The sequence below is a fragment of the Bidens hawaiensis genome, unplaced genomic scaffold (genome assembly GCF_021521415.1).
Source record: "Bidens hawaiensis isolate Kalapana, Puna unplaced genomic scaffold, B.hawaiensis_p1.1 tig00030808_1, whole genome shotgun sequence".
Classification (NCBI taxonomy): Eukaryota; Viridiplantae; Streptophyta; class Magnoliopsida; order Asterales; family Asteraceae; genus Bidens; species Bidens hawaiensis.
In genome coordinates this window covers 199,850-222,426 of record NW_027495155.1, presented here as the reverse complement: position 1 = coordinate 222,426, position 22,577 = coordinate 199,850, and the positions used below count along the sequence as shown (strand labels likewise).

The 22,577-nt window shown below is 39.4% G+C and overlaps 1 pseudogene across 1 annotated transcript; it reads left to right on the top strand.

Moving 5' to 3' along the window:
• The first annotated feature begins 20,719 nt into the window (after positions 1–20,719).
• LOC143581118 (peamaclein pseudogene) lies at positions 20,720–22,380 on the top strand (annotated as a pseudogene). Its single transcript, XR_013143780.1, has 2 exons — positions 20,720–21,665; positions 22,283–22,380. The product of XR_013143780.1 is annotated as a peamaclein pseudogene (transcript).
• Positions 22,381–22,577: the final 197 nt, after the last annotated feature.

Here is a 22,577-nt window from a genome sequence, read left to right as displayed (position 1 = left end):
TTCGTTCAAAACCTCATTTACTAATTCAAGTTTCGTATTTCATTTATTATTCATATGATGTTACCATTGTAAATCGAGACAAAAAAATATATAATACTTTCATATCTGTTTTAAATCTCACACGTACACACATATTTTATTTCTAATTTTAACTAACGACATTCGGTTTTTCAAGCTACTTGGTCAATCCATTATAAGATGATTGGTTCACTGACTATTTTTGTTAAAGGGAAAAAAATTGCATATGTTAATTATGTCAAATATTAAAGATGATTAAAATTGACCTGAAACGTGTTCTTAAAATTACTTTAAAGACTAAACGGTAAAATAAAAAAAAATGCAACTACTCTTTTTATAGTTTTACAAATTTAATAGTTTTAATTTTATAAAAATGTTAACAAATTAATTATTATATTCTTTTAAGATTGTATAATATTTAATAATATATTTAGTTTTGTATTCGTGTAAACAAGTTTACAGAGCTTATAAAATATTTAATAACTAGTCTCATACATACTTGATCTATACCTTTGATACTCGTCTCAAATCTTTTAGGTTACGGGTTTTCTATATTGTATGACTTCTTTTCATTTGGCTTACGTTGAATGGCCACATCTAAGAAATAAGGGGGTTATAACCTCTACTTTGGGTTGATGGCTTCTATATGCAAGTTTGCTAATGAAGAGGGATTGATTGTGCTTAACAATAGTTAACATACATATTTATTCGCGTCTGTAGACTTTTCAATGCTAGTTTTTTCTTTTTCTTTTTCCTTTTTACTCTTTGTTGGAGTAAACTGTATTCGGCATGGAATCAAACCTAAGTAAGAGAATTTATTATTTTATAGAATTAATGAATTTATAACATGTGTTATTATATTTTACTTCTAGTTATAAATAAATCCTAAAAATGATATGATAAAACTCATTCATCCTAACTCCTAAGTCCTAACCAATATTTTACTTCAGCTTCAGCTCATCATCATTGAACTCAAATTCAACTACTCATCAAACGATCTAGATATCATCCACTAGTATTTACCTTGCCGAAAGTACCTCCACAATACTTTATCGAGCACATAGCTAGTTCAAGTAGTTAACGAACATAATATAACAAGCTCTAACGTTACGACTAGACTGACTGACGACTACCGACTAAGATACAACAAAACATTCACAAGGCACACAAATCAATCAAAGATCGATCATTGCGTAAACACACATTGATCTATAACTTTTTTACCCTAAGGTTTAGTGACTGTTTTATTAATAAACACAAGTGATCAAACTTCAAAGTACGCAACTTGTTAGATATGAAGTGACTCCCAACAAGTGCAAATGAGAGGACCAGATTCTCTTTGTACGTATTTATTCTGGTCGAAAACAACATGCAACTGCAATAAGAAGTTAAGAACATGGACTTGGACATGAACATCACCATCAAAGTTTCCCACCGATATCATATTAAGATGTTAGCCAACAACTTTATATTTGCTCATGACTTTTATTGAACGACCAAAAGAATAAAGCCCGGCTACCCGGGATAACACAATGGCAAAAGGCTACGCCATACGCAGTGCTATCGGAAACATTGTTGGGTAGCCCAAACTCATCATATTCTGTTTTGAAAATAACCTGTTGCCTGAAGGCTCACTACAGTAAGCACAAGGTTGGGATTGAGTTTGAATTTAAAACCTTACGGTGATCGTCAGTCCAAATCTTCACTTCCTCTCTATTCCTCTAAGGCTCTAACACCAGTTGAGCTAATGATTTAAATATTTAGTACGACATTGCTTCCCCTATACACGTGTTCATAATTAATATTAATGATGAAATAATATTAATAATTAATTAAAATGAACCTCCATTATCACTCGTGCAAATTTTCGAGTTCTTCCATTATGCATGCTGTGGTCCAAATATTTTTATTTTCATTAAGTAAGAGCAGTTGCATGATATTTCATATAATTATTTAATAAATTGTATGAGAAGAAGATTGGTTCAAGTGTTCCAAAAATCAATCATGGTATGATCACATCATAAAGCTACGTTAATGTGACTTTCTTTAATAGCAAGTTGGTGGTCGTTTTTATAAAGTATTGGCCATAGAATGTTTTACAATTAATAACAATCTGGAACTCCTAAGATTATTAATAATATTATGGAAATAGAAAATAAAATATATAGGGCGTGTCCCATGTTTAAAAATATAAAATTTGATGACGAATTAAAGAGAGAATAAAGTGCAATATACAACTGTTTCAAAAATAAATTAATAGCTTTTGTTATCATGGCAAAGTAATTATTTTGATTGATACAAAAGACTGATGCAGAGAATTACATAGTTATATACACGTATGGGTCGAAGTCATCTAAGGGAATTATAAACAGTCAAAAGGCTACAATTAGGGAGTCAAGGAGGCTACGGTCAATGAATATATTCCAGTCATTAATCCCTCTTAGACTAAACGTAATGGGGCGTGGGATAGGACGAAAAGGGGCGAAAAGTGTTTGGAACACCGCTCCCCCTGGCGTTTTTTGGGTGAAAAGGGGCGGGGGCAGAGGGTTATTGTCGCCCAAAGTTGTTTAAATATAATAATATTTTAACAATTTGATCGTTGTCAAACGGTCAACAATAAAAAAAAGTTTTAGTTAAAACAATATATTTATATATCTATATAAACATGTGCCTTCTTCTCCATTCATATCCTTCTTCTCCACTTCGTATCTATATAAACATACATCTTCTTCAAAAAAATCTAGCAAAATGAATCATAGAAACAACCCGAACCAACCGAATTCCGTGGAATTCACCGCTACCATGAGAGAAATCATCGAAAAACATGAAAAGTGTGTCAAGGGACTCAACGATGTCATGAGAGAAACCAACAAACATCACGAAACAAACAACACGAAAAGATTGCCGCTATGTTGAAATTGCGAGAAATGAGTAAAGAATACGAATCCCTCAAAGCGGCCAGGTTACACGAAGAGACCGCATTATTGCAACGACAACGAATTGAAAAATGCGCAAATATTATGGATATTAGTATTTTTTTTAGTTATGTATTTTTTTTTATTTTTTTATATATTTTTTTAGTTATGTATTTTTTTTTATTTTTAGTTATGTATTTTTTTGTATTTCTTTTTAATTTTAATGCATTTTTATTTAATTATTTAAATAAATTGGTTTTTATTTGTTTAGTTTATAAAAAGAAAATAATAAAACAAAAGATATTGTGAGCCCAGTTTGTAGCCCCCTACACCATTACACCCCAAAAACAAATTCCCACCACTTGCTGACTGGACGCCACGTGTCGCATTTCGTCCCCATTTATAGCCTCTCCACTACACGTAGCCTTAAATTAGTGCATGAAGGTTTTATGAGACTTATGGAGTAAGATATGAGAACATCATCAATTTGTGCTTTTGTATTAATCTGGTGCCTGCATATGTTGTATTTCTTTTGATTTAACCCTTTTTATGACGTAACAAAAATTCATTTCTATGTGTTTAGTCCAATCATGAAAGAACATTGTTGTTAGCAATGTGTTTAGTAGCTTTGTTGTCAAATAATAGTTGTGTAGGTCCAACACATGACATTTAGAACTTCGTAACATGCTCACCGAAAGTTATGAAAATCAGACCGTGAAAACAAACCAATGACCTGTTTAGACAGTTTCATGGTTTTAAATCGAACCGCAAACACCCGTAGTAGATGTAACAAGCAACACACAATTGTTAACCAAATCAATTTTTTATCTTATAGATATAAGGCCAATCACAATAATACAAACCTTTTGCAAAGTGCAGGCCTGCAGGCACATGGACATAAAGCCATAGCTCTGTTTGACATTCAAAATTAACTATAAAAACAACACAATAAAACATTGAAACTAATTGATTCAAAGTTACCCTAAAGCTCTTGCTTATTTAATATACTATAGAGTCGGTTGTCAACCACATGAACAAACAACTATAGCATCACCCAAATATCAACATCCATCTAGGGTTTTATTAAAATAAAAAAAAAATCATTGATCAATTAATTTAGAGGTTCAAATTGATTCTTGAAAATATCACACATACAATTTGAATCAAATAAAAAAACACGAAGAAGATAAAGGAAAAACACACATTTTCCTGCAAAGTTTACACATAAATGTTAGGAAATTGGATTTTAATAATCTTAACTTTAATCTATTGGATTTTACTAATATCTAACTTTAATCTTTGTATGAACATTTCATGCAAAGTTTACGCATAAGTGCATAACTGAAGGTTAACCCCATTAGTTTTTTTATGATGTGGACTGCTTATGCGGTAAAAACGTCTCTCTTACTGCAAATTAAGAGGGATTTTTTGGTCCAATTTGTCAGAAAACATTTTTTTTTATTTTTAACCCAAACGCTCATTTGCAACTTTGGTACCCTATGCCGGTAGACTATGCGAGTAGGTAACTTCACTAGTTGTACTCTTGAACTGAACGAATTTTATCTCACCTAGAGTAAAATATGCTTTCGAGTTTTGACGCGTGTAACTTAATTCCAATCAAAATTAGGGATGTTCACATGTTCATAAACAGTTAAAGGTGGTCGAACAATCCAAACCAAATTGGACAATTTATCCATTTTGACAGTTTAATGATTTGATCTAGTCAAACAGTCCGAAACAAATTATCGAATGCTTCATCCGGTTTGGTAGTTTAACGATTTAGTCCAGGGTTGATTTTGATGGTTTGACGATTAAACATTTTGACCGACGATTTGATACTCAAAACCATCTGCGTAAATCATACCGTTTTTTACTCTTCTTTTTATTTTTCAAATACAACTTAAGTATATGATTTACAAACTTGAACCATGCTTATTATTTTAAATAAATTTAATACAAACTAATGAATTTGAAAAATAAAAGAAGGTTCTTCAAACCATTAAAACCAAACATGTATAACGGACTCACCCAGTCCGAGTAGCTTCGTTTGCCGTTTTCCAATACCACAGCTAATAATTCGGTATAAAAGTTTTATGAAACGCGGAGTTTTTATTTTGCTTCAATTATTTATATAAAATTATTGAGCTTATAATATATAGGAAATGGGAGTTGGTGGGGGTTTGATTTGAGTATTTGCTAGTTGTTTGGTGAGTTATGGCGCAACTAACAGGCGGTAGATGAGATCTCCCCCTACGCATTTGTCTCATCACTTTAACTCATGCTTATTGTTTTCTTTTCCAATTAGACTTTAGGACTTTAGGGATAATATATATTAGTAGCTTCTTGTATTTTAATATAAAAAAACTACTGTCAATTATCGAGTTTATGATGTTTATCTAATACTTAACGATCTTTTAGTGTAAAATTTTACGACAGGTTTTTTAGATATGTTACAAGTCATTTCACAATTAAACGATGAGTTGTATAGGTTTTTAATTGAAGCGTATAAAAATTAACTTGTTATTATAATTAGCAGGCCCGACCCAAGGGGAAGACGAGGAGGGCAGATCCAGACCCACTCTCCCGGGGCCTATAATTATTAAAAATAAAATTTATATTTTATATATAATTTTGTATTAATATTAAAGCCTACAAAACGGCTCTTTGATTGAATGGAAAACGTTCACACTATGGAAATAAAGGTTATTGGTTCAATTTCCATGAAAAATGTTATTTTTTTATTCAATTTCTACAATTAGTGTTATTTTTTTATAGAAAAAAACTTTCATTGTGTTTTTATATGAGTAATTTTAATAACATGTTTACTATTATTTGTATGTTTTAAATTTTTAGAGGACAACCTTATTGGTAAATCTATCATATTATTGATTACATAGTTGAGAACGCGATTTTAAGGGCTCGTTTTTTTTACTCATCCCATGCCTCAAAATTTTAAGCGGTTATCGAAGACGGACCTGATAATTAAAATATGCTTGAAATATGCAAAAGCAGTCGTGGTTATAGACGACCATGCATTCTTTTGTAAATGAGAGTGTCGAAGTAAGGATACTTTTTACATTAGGCTGGGTGTTGTGGGAGACGTTTTGGTCATATCACCACTTACTAGCTTGTTAAACCTTAGTAACCCCAACGCCATCTTATTCCCCTTGCCTCCAACGTCATCAGGGTAACGCCCATAAAGACTTAAAAGTTGGGGTCCACCTTCACTAAACCACCGATCAATAGCCTAGATACGCTATATATAGATTATGCATTTGAAGAAACACTAATCGACCCCGGGCAGATTACGGATAATCTGGGGGTTAAATAGATGTTTCCCACGAGGGGGTTAGACCCAGCAAAGATGGTTCTTCTGATAACCTGCAAAACAGACACCGTGAGCTCGTCACTGAGAAGGGGGGGTACCTCCTTGTGACCACCCTCCGGCGTGAGAATCAGACTAGATTGCTCTTGAATATAAGTGTATATTAAGAGATTGCTAGAGCAGATATCAGGTATAAGATGTAAGATACAAGATAAGATGAGATGATCATACCATTTGGGGTATATATAGTCGAAGGTAGGTTTCCAAGAGGGTATAGCCGGTTGAATAGTATTCCTGTTCTACCAACTGTGGCCTACGCACGTGCCATGCTGGTAGTTGGTGGGTAGGCAGCGGCTGACAGTGACCAGGCCTGCTGTGTACTATTCCTTTTCCACCAACTGCAGGCTATGCACGTGGTATGACAGGAGTTGGTGAGTAGGTAGCGGCTAATAGTGACATACAGTACAAGAGCATGCTGCTCGCCATACCTCGTCAGGTACAGTACAAAAGATCCTCCAGTATCGTACGGACTGGCTTATTTGGGCGGGAGTATTCCCCCTCCCGCCTTTGTGCGGGATTGTTCCCGGCTTTGCTCATTTCTTCAGGTGACTACTGAATTATTGAGAGCTAAGTGCCTTGTGCGTGTAGCCTTGCTGCGCGGGTGGCCTTCCCTGATGGCTTGTATCCGCAGCTGCGGGAACAGGCGGAGTACTTCTCCATTGGGAGGCATTTCCTGTGGGAACAGCTTGCGTACTGCGCGTAAGGACGTCAAGTCTCTGAGCATGGTGGGTCCTACGGATCCAGTTGGTTTCTGCGCAGACGTCTCTCTTCAAGGTGAGTCCTGCGGGTCCAACTGGGCTCTGCTGGGACCTACCTCTTCAAGTCCCCCCAGTCCAATGTTCTTATGAATGTTTAATAAGTGAGGTGAACTTTTGGACTTAAGAAAAGGGTTTTTGAAAAGGGTTTAGTTTTAAGGTTTTCCATGGGGATTCTTCCCGCGGAAGACCTTATGTCACTTGCAGAAATTCCCGACTTTCCTGCTTGATCTTTGGGTATGATGCGGGTAGGTCTGTAACCTCCTCGCAAGTCAGGAGCGTTGAGTCCCACTTGTGTGGATTCTCCATGAGGTTTTGGTAGTTTTGAACATAGTGATCAATTATGTTAAAACCACCAATTCCATCTTGGAGCTTCAAACAATGTAGTTCTCGACGTTCCCGCTATGCGGGGATGTTATTCCCGTTTCCGCAAGCATTGCCCAGAAGATCCTTCTTGGTTTCAATTCCCTGCGGAGCGCTAGGTATGTGAAGGGTTTTGCCTTGACACTGTACCCGCACTCGTCTTACGGTTACTTTACTTCCAAGGTATTCCTGGCGTCAATTCCCTGCGGGTGCTAAGTATGTGAAGGGTTTTGCCTTGACACTGTACCCGCACCCGTCTTAAAGTTACTTGGTCGCCGAGGTATTCTTGGCTTCAATTCCCTGCAGGTGCTAAGTATGTGAAGGGTTTTGCCTTAACACTGTACTCGCACCTGTCTTACAGTTACTTGGTTGCCATGGTAAGGGGTATTTTCCCGCTTACTTTTGAATCTTTTTGAATTTTTGAAATTTGAAGAGTTGGTGAAAGGATAAGAACAGTCCAAACTGTTGAAACGTCGTCCGACGGTTTCTTCTGACTGTGTCAGGACGTGCAGGAAGTTATGGTGACGTGACAGTACATGGTCATTCCAGACGCTTTTTCAGGCGCGTGGGCGCGATTTTTCGGGCGCGTGGCCGCGAAATTAATGGCACGCGTCCTTTCAACAGCTGTTGCCAGCTTGCTTTTTGCCACGTGTCATAGTTTCATTGCACCTGCGATTTCTCTCTCTTCCGCATTAAATTCATCGCATTGATTGCGATTAGTATATAAAGGGGGAGAGGGTCCTTTGTAATCCACACTTTCACTTTTCTCTTCATCTTCAAAACGATTTCCGGCGAATACTCACATTTTCAGTCGAGCATTCTCTTGAAATCGTTCTCTTCTTTCATACCTGCAAGATGTCTTCTGCTCACGATCTTGAGGCTACAGCCCAGGAGGCTGGGGTGTACGCCGAGAACCCGTCATCCACGTCCGACAAGGATGACAAGAGTACTGCTGGCGAGTGCCAGTGTGCTCTGCCTGTCGATCTATATCAGTACATCGTCAGGAAGTTCATGCTCGAGTCTTTCGAGCCTGAGTTTCCTGAACCTCATCAGACGGTGTATGATGCCCCCAGAGGCAAGATCGAGGTATATGCCGCATTCTTTGTCTATGGGAATCTTAGGTTCCCCTTGACGAAGTTTGTGTACCGTGTTCTGGAGAGGCACGGTGTACACCTGACCAAGGTACACCCGATGGCGATCGCAAAGATTCGCCACTTCGAGTGGGTGTGCCGGATTCTGGGCGTTGAGCCCTTCGTCGACCGCCTGATGACCTTCTACTCTTGGAGGTGCATCTAGGGGTGGTATACTCTGATAACCCGGATCAAGGGTTTGAAGATTTGCGCAACCGAGCGCAGTCTTCGTTCATGGAAGCGGGAGTTCTTTTATATCTCCGCTCGCGCCATCCCCCTTGCCATGAAGTTTAAGAATGGGCAAGCACTCCCAGCCTTCACGCCTCCAACTACCAGGAGGCGGAATGGTTCTCAAAGATTTCCCGAGTCCAATCTCCGGTTTACCGCTTTGCGGAGTCCGGGATGGTGATGCTCGGGATGTGCCGGGTGTGGAAGGATGCGGAGGCGCAAAAGATCCCGATCGTCCTTGAATACGGTTTGAACTCTGTCCCTTACGGTATGCTCTGTCTTCTTTGTTTATATAGGTTTGTCTTCTAACTGTTTTTCTTTTATTTCAGAGGGGAACGACTTGCAGTCGCTCCTGCATCCGCGGGAGGCTGATAGTCCCGCTCGGATGGGTACTCGTGCTCTAGATGAGAACGAGTTGCCCATCCTTGAACAGACGGCGGATCGGTTCGTGGAGGTCTACCCGCCAGGCCACGAGATCCTGAGCGCCAGGCGGCCAGGTAAGGCTTTATTCAACCCTCGACCCCTCAATGCTGAAACCTCTGCTGGAATTCCTCTAATCTTGTGTTCTGATGAGGAATCCGCAGATGGTCATCCGTTGGTGCGGAAGAAGAAGGCTGCCGGCGGGAAGGGGAAGGCGAAGGTGGCCTCCACTGCCGATCCGGTGCCTCGGTCTGATTCAGAGACCGAGAGCGAGGAGGTGGCGGGGAACCCTGGTGGTGATAAGACCACTGCTCCGGAGGCTGCGACGACTGTCACCTCCGGAGAGCCCAGGATGATGACGGTGAGCGGTGTAAAGAGGCCGGCTCCATCGGGTTCGTCCCCGCCTGTCCGCACTTTTAGGCTCAAGAAAACCCGTAAGTACAAACTTCCTTTATTTTTGACTTCATAGCTTTCCATCATTTATACTTATCTTCCTTGTGCAGGCGTGGATGCTACTGCATTCCAGGGTGGAGCGGGGAGGAGTACCTCCGGACCCATGACGGTAGGCTTGGTCAGCCTACCTGAGGCGACGACCCAGGCGGCTGCGCCTGCTTCAGTTGGTTCAGTTGCTCACCCAGTTGAGCCATCTGTTCCAACTGTGATGACATCACCGCCGGCTGTCAGTGCCATATTTACTGAATCTTTCACTGAGCCGGCGGTTACTTTTTCTGAGGACTCCGCAGCGGCGACCACGGTTGTGAGTTCACCTACGGTGAGTTCACCTCCGTTGGTTTCTACTACCGCGGCGGCCTTCACCATGCCTCCTCCGTCATCGGCAACGACGGCCGATCCTTCAGGTATGCTTGGGGCTTCTTGCCAACCTCTGCCTCCTTCCCATCTGCCTGACCTCTTGGACGGATTTCCCTTGGGTTCAGGTGATGGGTTTGGCGGCTATCGGCCTGTTGTCGACCCTACAGGTGCGTAGGGTTCTTTTGGCCTTTTTTTTTTTATATCATCTTTTCCTAACTGCTTTTTGTTTTTTGCAGTGTCGGATTCCAATGAAGTGTATGTTCCACGCTGGAACATCCGCCGAGGAACAACCCTTCGCACGCTTGTGGAGTGCGTGAAGTGGGCTCGTCACGCAGCTCCCAGTGGTGCGTTGGGGGAAGCAATGGCTAGCTACCAGGAGGGTAGGCTAACCAATGAGCTGCGGATTCTCCTGGCCCAGATGCAGCCGCGCGTCGAGCTGCTTTGTCGTGAAAACGACAAGTTAAAAGCAGCTCGCATCCAAGAAGTAGCTCAGGCGCGGGCTGTCCGGGAGGAGAACAAGAGGCTTACCGCAGTGGCTGCGGAAAAGGAGAAGGCCTTCAAGGCCCTCGAGGTTGAAGTTCAGGCCCGTCTCGAGGCCCGTTCCAAGGCTGCCCAAGCTGTTAACGAACAGCTTCGGCTGGCTAAGGAAACTGCACGGAACGCAACTGAGAGGGCCACCAAGGCTGAAGCTGTTGCTGAGCCTCTACGCCTCGAGAATGAGGAACTTAAAGCCAAACTAGAGGCGCTCCAACAGGCTCATGATGCCTTGGCGATGGAAGACGCCAAGAAGCTCCAAGAGATCTTGGACCAGAGGGGGGTGCTTGACCATACTGAGCGGAAGCTAAAGGGCGTTGAAGAGGCTGCGGCTAAAGAAGTGTTGCTTGCCAACCTCAACAAAAGTGAAGACGAACGCGCCCGTAACCAAGCTCAAGCTGCCCTCCAGGAGGCTCTGGTTGCCAAGGAATGGCTTCTTCGAGAAGCGTTGTCTCAGGTAAGCTTAGCTTCATAATGTCTTAACACTTTTCTTTGTAAATAGAAAAGGTTTTGATACTTGTATATTTTTTTTGTAGGTTGTGCATCGAGTCTTCACGGACACATCATACGACGATGCCATGAGTGCAACCCTCAACGCTTCTCATGAGGATGGGGAAAAGGCCGGCTTCCTGCTTGGTCTAGGGTTCGTTGAGAAAGGCATCCCGCCTTCCAACTTCCCTTTGTATGATGTGGATACTGAAGCTGTTTATGACCAAGCAGTGAATCAGTATGCCGCCTTCCCGCATCCGGTGGTGGAGAAGGTGAACGAAGTTGCTGCTGCTGATGATGGGCTAGCTATCCTTAAAGCTTTCCTTGAACCGCCACGCTCTACTGATGGTGCTGGTCCAAGTGGAAGTGGTCCTGAAGCTTGATCCTGAAGATCCCTTCCCACTGTTAGGATAGGTTTAGCTTGTATAGATTTATATTCTTGTAGGCGGGTAGTTACCCGGCCATTCTTGTAATGAATATTATGAAATATAAATCTTTGTGCGGGTAAGACCGCTACTTTCACTGGATGACTTGCTTTATAAACGTTATATGACTTGCTCATGCATACTTTAGTTTAAATTAGCAATTTTTCAAGTGTTTAGAATAAGTTAACCTTTGAACGTGGTAGATAATAGGTTGAAGTTTTGCTTCCTCCTTCGTGATTGTGCGGGTAGGACCGTCACTTGCACTTAGTAGGATGGCTAAACTTTACCTATATCTGACCTGCGTGGAGGTTTTCCTCATCTTTTTAGAAATTTTCTAAGTGTTTAGATTAAGTTAACCTTTGAACGTGGTAGATAATAGGTTGAAGTTTTGCTTCCTCTTTCTTGATTGTGCGGGTAGGACCGTCACTTGCACTTAGTAGGATGGCTAAACTTTACCTACATCTAACCTGCGTGGAGGTTTTCCTCATCCTTCTGTTAGAAATTTTCTAAAGTATTTTGAATAAGTTAACCGTTCGACTCGCGGTTGTCAATAGGTTCGGTTTCCTCTCATGATTTGTGCGGTTAGGACCGGCACTTTCATTTAGTTGGATGACCAAAGTTTACCTATGACTGACCTGCGTGAAGGTTTGCCGTTTTTTGGGTTTATGCGGGTTTTGCCGCCTTCCCCACGCAACGACTTTCCACGTAATTATGCGGTGAAAACCGGCATATCAGTGTTGAGTAAATTAACCGTTCGACGCGCGTTTGTTAATAGGTTAGTGTTCAGTTTCCTCTATCATGATTCGTGCGGTTAGGACCGGCACTTTCATTTAGTGGGATGACTGAACTTTACCTATGACTGACCTGCGTGAAGGTTTGCCGTTTTTTGGGTTTATGCGGGTTTTGCCGCCTTCCCCACGCAACGACTTTCCACGTAATTATGCGGTGAAAACCGGCATCAGTGTTGAATAAATTAACCGTTCGACGCGCGGTTGTTAATAGGTTTTTGTTCAGTTTCCTCTATCATGATTCGTGCGGATAGACCGGCACTTTCATTTAGTGGGATGACTGAACTTTACCTTTAACTGACCTGCGTGAAGGTTTGCCGTTTTTTGGGTTTATGCGGGTTTTGCCGCCTTCCCCACGCAACGACTTTCACACTTATGTATGCGGTGAAGACCGGCATATCCGTGTGGAAAGTTCATAAGTATAAATGTAAAATCATCAGCGTCGATGTTCTAAGGAGAATCATTTCCATTAGAAGTGGCTCTGGGCCTTTACAAATTTGGAATTTATCTACATGCAAACTGTGTAATTGAGCTCCCTTCCATGTTGTTGGGATGGGAGTGCCATCGAGCCGATATGTACCTGGTTCGGGATCTCGTTGTTTACGTAGTATGTAGTCTCCGGCATTGAAGCTGCAATTTTATTCGTGTTTTTCTCCAGCTGGGGTTCTACACGCATCAGCCTGCTCAGCGTTCGTTACGCCACGAGGTGTGCGAGCGTCCCATCTCTGACAAATGCTTCGACGATGTCCTTTACGTCTGTGCATTCTTCAGTGTTGTGGCCTTTTGTCCTGTGAAAGTCACAGTATTTGCTCCGATCAGCATTGTGACGATGTCGGATTATTGGAGCCTTTGGCCATGGGAGCTCCTCAGTGGCGAATATCTCGGTGACGCTCTTGGTGAGTGGCGTCCATCTGGAGTTCTGGTTCGACTGTACGTTATCCCTTCCTCCTAACCGATGTTGCAAGCCGGATGAGGTGTCAAAGTTTACCCTTGACTGCCAAATGCCTAGCTTCCGCTTTTTGTTTAGTCGGGCGGTAAGGACGTTGTTTTCTCTTGTTTTCTGGGTGTAGAGGTTTGTGCTCTGGGGGAGATCTCTACCCAGTTGCTTCTCCGTTTCCGCAAAGCGTTTAGCTGCTGTCATGATGGCACCCCATGTGGATGGCATGCCATCTTTACCCGTTAAGGTGCGGATGAGCTCTGGGTCGTTCGCGCCCTGGATGAAAGCAGCGCGAACAAGATCTTCGCTGATATTACCCAGACTTAGCTTCTTTGAGTTGAAGCGAGTGATGAAGTCTGGCAAAGATTCATCTTTTTCTCGACTGCAATTGAGGATTGTCCATTGCTCCTCGGTATACTTTCTTTGTTGGCTGAAGTGTTGGCTAAACTTCTGCTGGAAGTCTTCCCAATCGTAGATGTGGTTGACCGGTAGACGATCGAACCACGCTCTAGCTGGCCCAACAAGCGTCATTTGGAACATGTAACACCACGTAGGTTCCGTCCAACTACTGACGGTTGCCCCCGCTATGAACCTGTTCAAATGATCGTCTGGAACAGATATACCATCGTAAGTGCCGATGTTGGACATCTGTTTGGCACTTTTCGGGACGATTGCTTCCGCAATGTCCCTTGCAAATTTGGACGTTCCCGCCTTTGCAGCAGTTGGTGTAAATGTTTTGGAGAAGTCACGTGGGTTTCCACCTGCGTTTTTTGGTTTGAAGGTTTCTCCAAAACTCCTTCTCGGTTGGGAGTCCGTTTCCTTACGCTTCCCTTTCGCCCTATGACGAGGGTTTGCGTCACTATCGGATTCCTCCGAATCATCGTCAAAGTACTCTACGAATTCATCAGCCTGTTGGAGTAAACGTAAGCGTTCATCCAACTCAGCTTGGAATTCTTTTTGACGTGCTTCCGCCCACGCTTTAACTTCATCGAGTGTTTGGCGGGGGAGCCTCGTTCGTTGTCTCTCTAACTGGGTATCGGTGAATCCCAGTGAGCGATTGTTTACTGCACTTGCCCCAGCTTGGGTAACTGGGGTAGTGTTCGTAAAATTTACTGCACTTGCCCTGGCTTGGGTAACCGGGGTAGTGTTCGTAAAAACTGTGTAGTCGCCGGTATTCCCCCCAGTAGCTGGGGTTGTGGTTACCGGAGTTTCTTTAACCATCTTTCCAGAAGTTTGAAAAAACTGAAAAGAAATGAAGTTCTAGCTTTTATGCACGGATGGCGCCAATGAAGAAACACTAATCGACCCCGGGCAGATTACGGATAATCTGGGGGTTAAATAGATGTTTCCCACGAGGGGTTAGACCCAGCAAAGATGGTTCTTCTGATAACCTACAAAACAGACACCGTGAGCTCGTCACTGAGAAGGGGGGGGGTACCTCCTTGTGACCACCCTCCGGCGTGAGAATCAGACTAGATTGCTCTTGAATATAAGTGTATATTAAGAGATTGCTAGAGCAGATATCAGGTATAAGATGTAAGATACAAGATAAGATGAGATGATCATACCATTTGGGGTATTTATAGCCGAAGGTAGGTTTCCAAGAGGGTATAGCCGGTTGAATAGTATTCCTGTTCTACCAACTGTGGCCTACGCACGTGTCATGCTGGTAGTTGGTGGGTAGGCAGCGGCTGACAGTGACCAGGCCTGCTGTGTACTATTCTTTTTCCACCAACTGCAGGCTATGCACGTGGTATGACAGGAGTTGGTGAGTAGGTAGCGGCTAATAGTGACATACAGTACAAGAGCATGCTGCTCGCCATACCTCGTCAGGTACAGTACAAAAGATCCTCCAGTATCGTACGGACTGGCTTATTTGGGCGGGAGTATTCCCCCTCCCTCCTTTGTGCGGGATTGTTCCCGGCTTTGCTCATTCCTTCAGGTGACTACTGAATTATTGAGAGCTAAGTGCCTTGTGCGTGTAGCCTTGCTGCGCGGGTGGCCTTCTCTGATGGCTTGTATCCGCAGCTGCGGGAACAGGCGGAGTACTTCACCATTGGGAGGCATTTCCTGCGGGAACAGCTTGCGTACTGCGCGTAAGGACGTCACGTCTCTGAGCATGGTGGGTCCTGCGGATCCAGTTGGTTTCTGCGCAGACGTCTCTCTTCAAGGTGAGTCCTGCGGGTCCAACTGGGCTCTGCTGGGACCTACCTCTTCAGCATTCATATCATTTTGTTTCAATTTTGATGTCAAATTTATTAACATACAACTATCTGAAAAATGGCATTATTCACAACCTGGTTGAACATAATTTGTGGCCATCAATGATAGTAGATGACCGTCATTTAAAAGGTATATATTTGAGTTACAATGTTTGTAGAATTAGCCATGGAGAGGAATTAACTAAGAATTATTTTTCTGTTCCATTGCTCAAATGTGATACCTTCACTTATGACATAACAAAGTTAAACAATAACTAGTGTTACGTTCTAGTTGTATGAAATACGATTCTCTAATATAAACATGTAATCGCCTAAGAAACCAAGATTACAAAAATAATTTGTAAACTTGGAACATGAATGGACGATAAACGCCATTATAAAGTTCATACTCCAAGTCTATGATGAGGCTGAAGGTGACATGATTGATTTTTGTAAGACAAGAATGTGTTAGCTAAATACCCAAACCTGACATGGGCAACCATTAATGAGAAATCACATCTGATCATCATCTACCTTATCCATAGGTTGTACATTCATATTCACAAACAATGGATCTCTCGTTGTAGCATCAATGTGTAATGAAGATCTAAAACACGAGGCTCTTAAACAGCCTCAGCGCCTTAAGACTCTTCTTCAAATTCAAATTGATGTCATTAACAAGTGATTTTCCTTTTCTATTGTCACCTTTGTGTATAAATAATGTTTAAACGAAAAACCCAAAAGATGTGCTAAAAATATCACATAAATACATAATACAAAACAAGAATCAAATCTGCAACCACATCCGTGTGATTACACAAGATATGATGAACCAACTCATAGGATATAACAAGAAATTCGCCGGCAATAAAACCAACAACCTCACAAGATGACATGATCTACACGAGCAATATCATAAAGACAAGTAAACTATATATTTTCGCACCCATATAGCCCAACAACAAATCAATAAACAATATAAGGTACCCTAAAACAAACTGTTAATTGCAAAAGAAGAAAATTAAAATACTTGCTAAACTCTCACGATCGGGAGCAACATTCAATCGCATTTACAAAAATTGAGGTTGAGGATCTGGTACAATTTTATAATCATTAGTTATTGAAACGAGAATATCCCGAGTGTATTGACTGCTTGCCCTTTGATGGTATCTGATATGATTACTATTCATGTTCTTTTTTCGTGCTGAAAACGTTCTTCTTTCATGAATTGTTGTATTTTTCCAAGGTCTTGTCTGGGAAATTACCTTTGTTGGAACTTTAAGTTGTCAACCTCTTGGGTGTTGTTCTTTCCAACGGTTGACTGAGGAGAAACCCGGATCCGAATGTCTTTCCGTCTATTCAGTCAGATTCAGATCATTGCGACTATAGGTCTAAATCCGAATCAGTTCCTTTAGTGTTGTACCTTTGTGGTGTTTGACCGGAGTGCGTGTCTGGATGATCCGTTATTATGGATCCGACATCCGTCATCATCAGTAAAATTTGTAATTAATATATACAATCTAATTATTCATATAATTTTTCCAAATTAACTTGATCAAGAAATAAAGTTATACTATAACTAGCTAATATAAGAAAAACATGAACTCATTTTCAAGATTTTGTCCTTTAAAAAAAAGACACTTTTGACTTTAAAGTTTAGCATTCAAACGATATGTCCTTGGATGCTATTTCAGATAGATTCTATTTTGAGATTCTTGATTAAAATAACTTATTTTAGTATTATTAAAATAATTGAATACAATAGTCTAAGTTAAATTGATACGTAATGTCCCATCTTATTTTATCTCCAAATAAACAAAATAAATCAACATTCTAGTACGCCAATAACCAATAAAATTAATGCTTAACACGATTTGCTTATTTTTAATAAAAGATCACATATATTGATATTGATATAAATATATAATATCACATATAAATACATCTTTGAGATTTGGTTAATCATCAAAAATAATTTCTAAATACTTTTGAAGCTCATCAAATAGTTTTAGCATTTAGAAAATTTTTTAGTACTCGGGCCGGTAAAGATTATGTTCGTTCATTTAACCTTAGTCAAACAAACAATTGATAAATGAAGGTGGTTTTGTTGTATGTGTTCATTTGCTAAGATAATGCATCTTTTCTTGTCCGCTTATTATAAAACTTAAACAAAGTAAACTAAAGAACATAAACGATTATAAAAGAACGAACATAATTAAATTGAAAAGTAGAACATAAATGCACACTTTAGAACATACATGAACAATTAGTTTTGTTTATGTTTATTCGTTTATTTTATTTAATTAATAAACAAACTTCCTGCTGAACAATTCATAAGTAGTAGGCTAAGCTTTCAGTAATTTAGACAATATTTTGTTTGTAGGAAATCGAACCTGAATCATGAAGAAGACTTCAGTCTTTCAAAAGTATTTGTTGTGGGTTTTGACTTTTGCGTTTGAAGGACTAGAGGTGCATAAATCGGGTTTTTTAAATACTCGGGTTCGGGTATGGAACCGGGTTCGGGTATGACCGGGTATTGGAAAATCGGGTATTGGTAAAAACCGGGGGTCCGGGCATTATCTTTAAAAACCATACCCTATGATCGGGTTCGGGTCGGGTATAGAACCGGGTATTTTAAAACCGGGTATTTGAATACCCTATTTTCGGGTATTGAAAAAACCCTATATGTGGGTTTTTTCCGGCTTTTTTCGAGCTTTCTTCCGGGTATTTTTCGGGTATAGATTGGATTTTTTAAAATGTTGCACTTTTTAGGGGTATTTTTTCGGGTATACATCGGGTATTTGAAATGCCCGGTTTCGGGTATCGGAAAAACCCTGTTCCGGGTACGGAACGGGTTCGGGTTTTCGGGTATTACCGGGTACAAATCGGGTCCGGTTCGGGTTCGGGTTTTAGTACCAAAATGCCTACCCTATCCGTACCTTACGGGTAGGGTCGGGTATGGGTTCGGGTATTCAAAACCCGGGTATTAAAAAACTGGTTCCGGATTTTTATTTCGGGTCCGGTTCGGGTTCGGCTCTATGAAGGACAACGGACCTGGATTATTCAGGCCCAATGTAATAATAATAGGCTGCTAAATTTGGGCCTGAGCTAGTAGGCTGGCCATTTTGTACCAACTATACTTAATTAAATTTAATTTTACTTTTTTATTATTCTTTTATCTTGTAGGTAAAAGGTATTAATGAAAAACATCTTAAAATATGTGACGAAAATAATATTTTAGAAAGAATTTGGGTTATAAATAATAGAGTCGGAGTCACGACAATCAAAATATCTAGTGGAACATGTAGTCGTTCAGGAAAAAAATCTCTAACCATGTAATCGAGTATTGTCGAGGTTATTAGTTATCTAAAATGTAACTCGAGTTTACGTCCGAGTTCAATTCACAGGATTACATGGGGACCACCATCTAAGTTGACAACTTAATTTATCTTTTAAGTTATATGCATTTTTTTATAGTTACAGACTCAAACATTCTCCGATATTACTCATAAGTCAATATCTTAAATTCTCATCATTTGAGGAGTAACACTCAACACATTGGTATCAAATACTCTTAAGGACATTTAGGTCCACCCTTAAGACTAAGTGTGGTGGGACGTGAAAGGCATGCCAGATCACCCAATCACAATCCCAACACACCATTGTCGATAGGAGGTGCCACTGTAACATTCGACAATACACTAATGCATGTGAAGATGAGTTTGAAAGGCGGCCCACCACCTTCCACATCATGCTTAAGTTTGGTGCCAATGTGTAAAACGATGACCAATCTAGAACGTGTTTGAATTTGTGTCGCCATGACGAAAAAGTTAAAACACCATATGTGAAATTTTAAAACATCATGCTAAAAAATTCTGTTTTGAAAAAAAAAAAAAAGAAAAACCAAAAACAAGCATGATTATATGGTGAAGTTTTTGAAAGAAACTAACTCTATAAATTTTTTTAAACAAATGAGAAATTTAGGGTATATCTGGTTGGGAGTAATTATATGAAGGAGGAATGAGATTGAAGAAGGAATCAAAAGGACATGTGAATGAAATAACTCATTATAATTCATTTGTTATGTTTGGTTAACCTATAAGATTAAAATAAATTATTATTTTATTTTGTTTGTTAGCAAAAATAGTAATAAAAAAACGTATGAATGAAATAGAATTGATAAAAATACTCATAACAAAAAATAAAAAATTTGCGATGGCAATGGTCGTGCCGGCGATGGTGATGGCGATGGTGGTTAGGCATCAACAGTGATGGTGGCGATGGTGGTATGGCGGTGACAGTGATGGTGGCAGTGGTGGTCAGGTGGTGGTGTTGTGGCGTTGACGGTGGTGGTGGAGGCGGTAGTGTTATTTAGAGAGTAATGTGAAAAAAGAATGAAATGAAAAACAAGAAGGATTTGAAGGAATGGATTTGGTAGAATGAGATTCATTATGTAATCATTGATTCAATTCTATTGACCAACTAACACTTCTTTTTTATTCTCTCACAATGACTCATTCTATTCCCCCTTCTCATTTTTACTTATCAAACGCTACCTTGCATTTGAATCTTAAAAAGTCAAAATTGGCTCAATTTTCCTATCTACCCTTCGCTCTTTTAAAGTTCATATTTGTGATGTGGTTCGCTCACAAGTCACTATTGATTCTACGAATGAATAGCATTGATCGTTTCCTACCACTCATAAGATTATTTAAACACCATACTATAGTTGTATTTGATTTCTTTTCGACATTGAAAAAAAGAAAAACACTTTCGATAAATGATAACGGAGCAACTCTAAGAAAAATACTAAAAAATATATGTTAAAACATTTAATTTAATAAAACAAAAAAGTTGAATGAGTTATTTGAAACACATTTTAATCTTGAATGACCTAATTAAAACAATTTTAAAACTTAGTAACTATTTTATGAAACTTCCCTCTTCTAATAGTTACATGGTGCAAATTCAATTTCGTTAATTTTCCATTATAATTGACGGTTTGATTTGTTGTATTTGTTTTGTTTTTGTTTCTTTGTTGCGCTACTTGCTCTTGTAAGTGGTCTTTCTTTTTGTTTTAATAAAATCGTCCTTTCAAAAAAAATTACATGCAACTCTTTGTCTATTTCTAATAATTACATATATTAATTAGAATGACTATTTAATCTGAATGTTTCTTATTAAATTCTATTTAATCAATATCAATAATTTTATTACATATATATTCGGTTAAATGATTATTTATTTTGAGACGTGAAGAAAAATATTTACTATTGATCTTTAAGTTTAAATTAACTTTTTGTCAACCTTTTGAGGGGTATAAATATTGTCTCTTTCTTTGTAAATCAAACACCCACACACATACCACCTCACCCAAAAGAAGAAATCCTACAACTTTTATTATTTTATTTCATTTAATTCTAAGGAAAATAAAAAGTTGAAGCTTTTTGTTGCGGTATTTATGCTAATAGCACTTGTTTTCCTTCCATACACCTTGGCTGATTCAAGTAATATTCAAAGTTAACCAATTTACTAATCATTTTTCATTTTTTTCTCATGATTATTTTGGCCGCTTTATCTTCCAAGTTCCAACATACTAGGTTCAATAACTCTCGTTTACTAGGTGCCAATATCATGGCTCTCAACTTAAATGGTTTCAATTTCAACTATCCATTAGTTGATAATCAAGGCCGTGGTATTGGCCTGGGCGTAAGCTTGATAAAGTTCAAGACATAGTCATTTTCTCCTCTAAATAGTAAAGTCTTGGTAATCAAAATCCTCGCTCCTTAGAATCAGGCATATCGAAAACTATGTTATCTAGAGCACACCTAGAGGGGAGTGTTTGCCCAACTATCATATCTTGTTTTCCCTTTATGATAAAACTTCTCAAGACAAGGGTTGAGAAACTCAACATAACTTGCTATAACTTAGGTTAGTGTATTTTGAATAAGAAACCCTCTTGGATGTGATTCTAACAAACCCATTGATTCTTTACCTTCGATTTCATTAATACCATTTATGCATTTGATTCTTGTACTTCATGAATTATGTAGTTCGTAAATTGGATTGTGTGTTTGTAGGCTCTTGTGATTCGAAGTGCGCAGTGAGATGTTCGAAGTCAGGGTTGCATGATAGATGCTTAAAGTATTGCGGTATATGTTGTGAAAAGTGTCATTGTGTACCTTCCGGTACTTATGGGAATAAGGATGAATGCCCATGTTATAGGGACATGAAGAATTCCAAGGGTGGGTCGAAATGCCCTTAAGAGTGTCACAAACATCGAATCATATCTTATTAAATCCAAATCACAATTGTTTAACCAAAGAACAATACAAGAGTTGGAACAGTCACAAAACTAAATCAAACGAACAACAGATTCAGACTTAAAACAACATCTGGTCAAACATACTAATACCATCAGAACCACAAAAGAGTTTTAGACAAGAACTATCAACATAAAGAAGCCCTAAATCAGATGTGATTATAAGAGATAAAACCCGATAGTTAACGATTGATGATAGTTGTGGTGTACATTATTCTTGAAGACTTTGACATAACACAGGCTAGATTGAGATCAAAACCATGGTGATTGAGACGTTGACGATCAAGACAGTGATGAACAAGATGATAAAGCTAGACTCAATGATAATTCGTAAAATCTGTATATCTGCCTCTTTAAGCCCACAAACACTTTCCATAAGTCCACGAACACTACAAGCCCATAACTCTCTCACTTGCATCCAAGCCCATAACTCACCGAATAAGCCCATATGCAAAAGACAAAAAAACAACATATAAACACAATCATACTTTTGGATATAAATTGAAAATAATAAAAAATACTTCATATTTTTAACAGTTTTGACCTTCCTATCCATACTCAGCTTCTTACATGAAATAAGTTCATAGTTAATGTTTAGCTTCTCAATTTACATTGTAATATTATATTAATAATGGTTATTACTTTATATAATTGATGAAATTCTCGACTTCATTTACTTTATATCAAATTATTCAAAGTTGACTAAACTCGACTTTGATGTTGAACACTTAGAAAAAGGAAGTTGAAGGCTAATTGTGTCATATCAACAAAGTGAAGTTCAAGAAAGTCAAGAGAGGGGGTGAGATTGGTGTTACCATCATGCGCCAAAAACTCCTAAGTGAACATTAATATTCTTG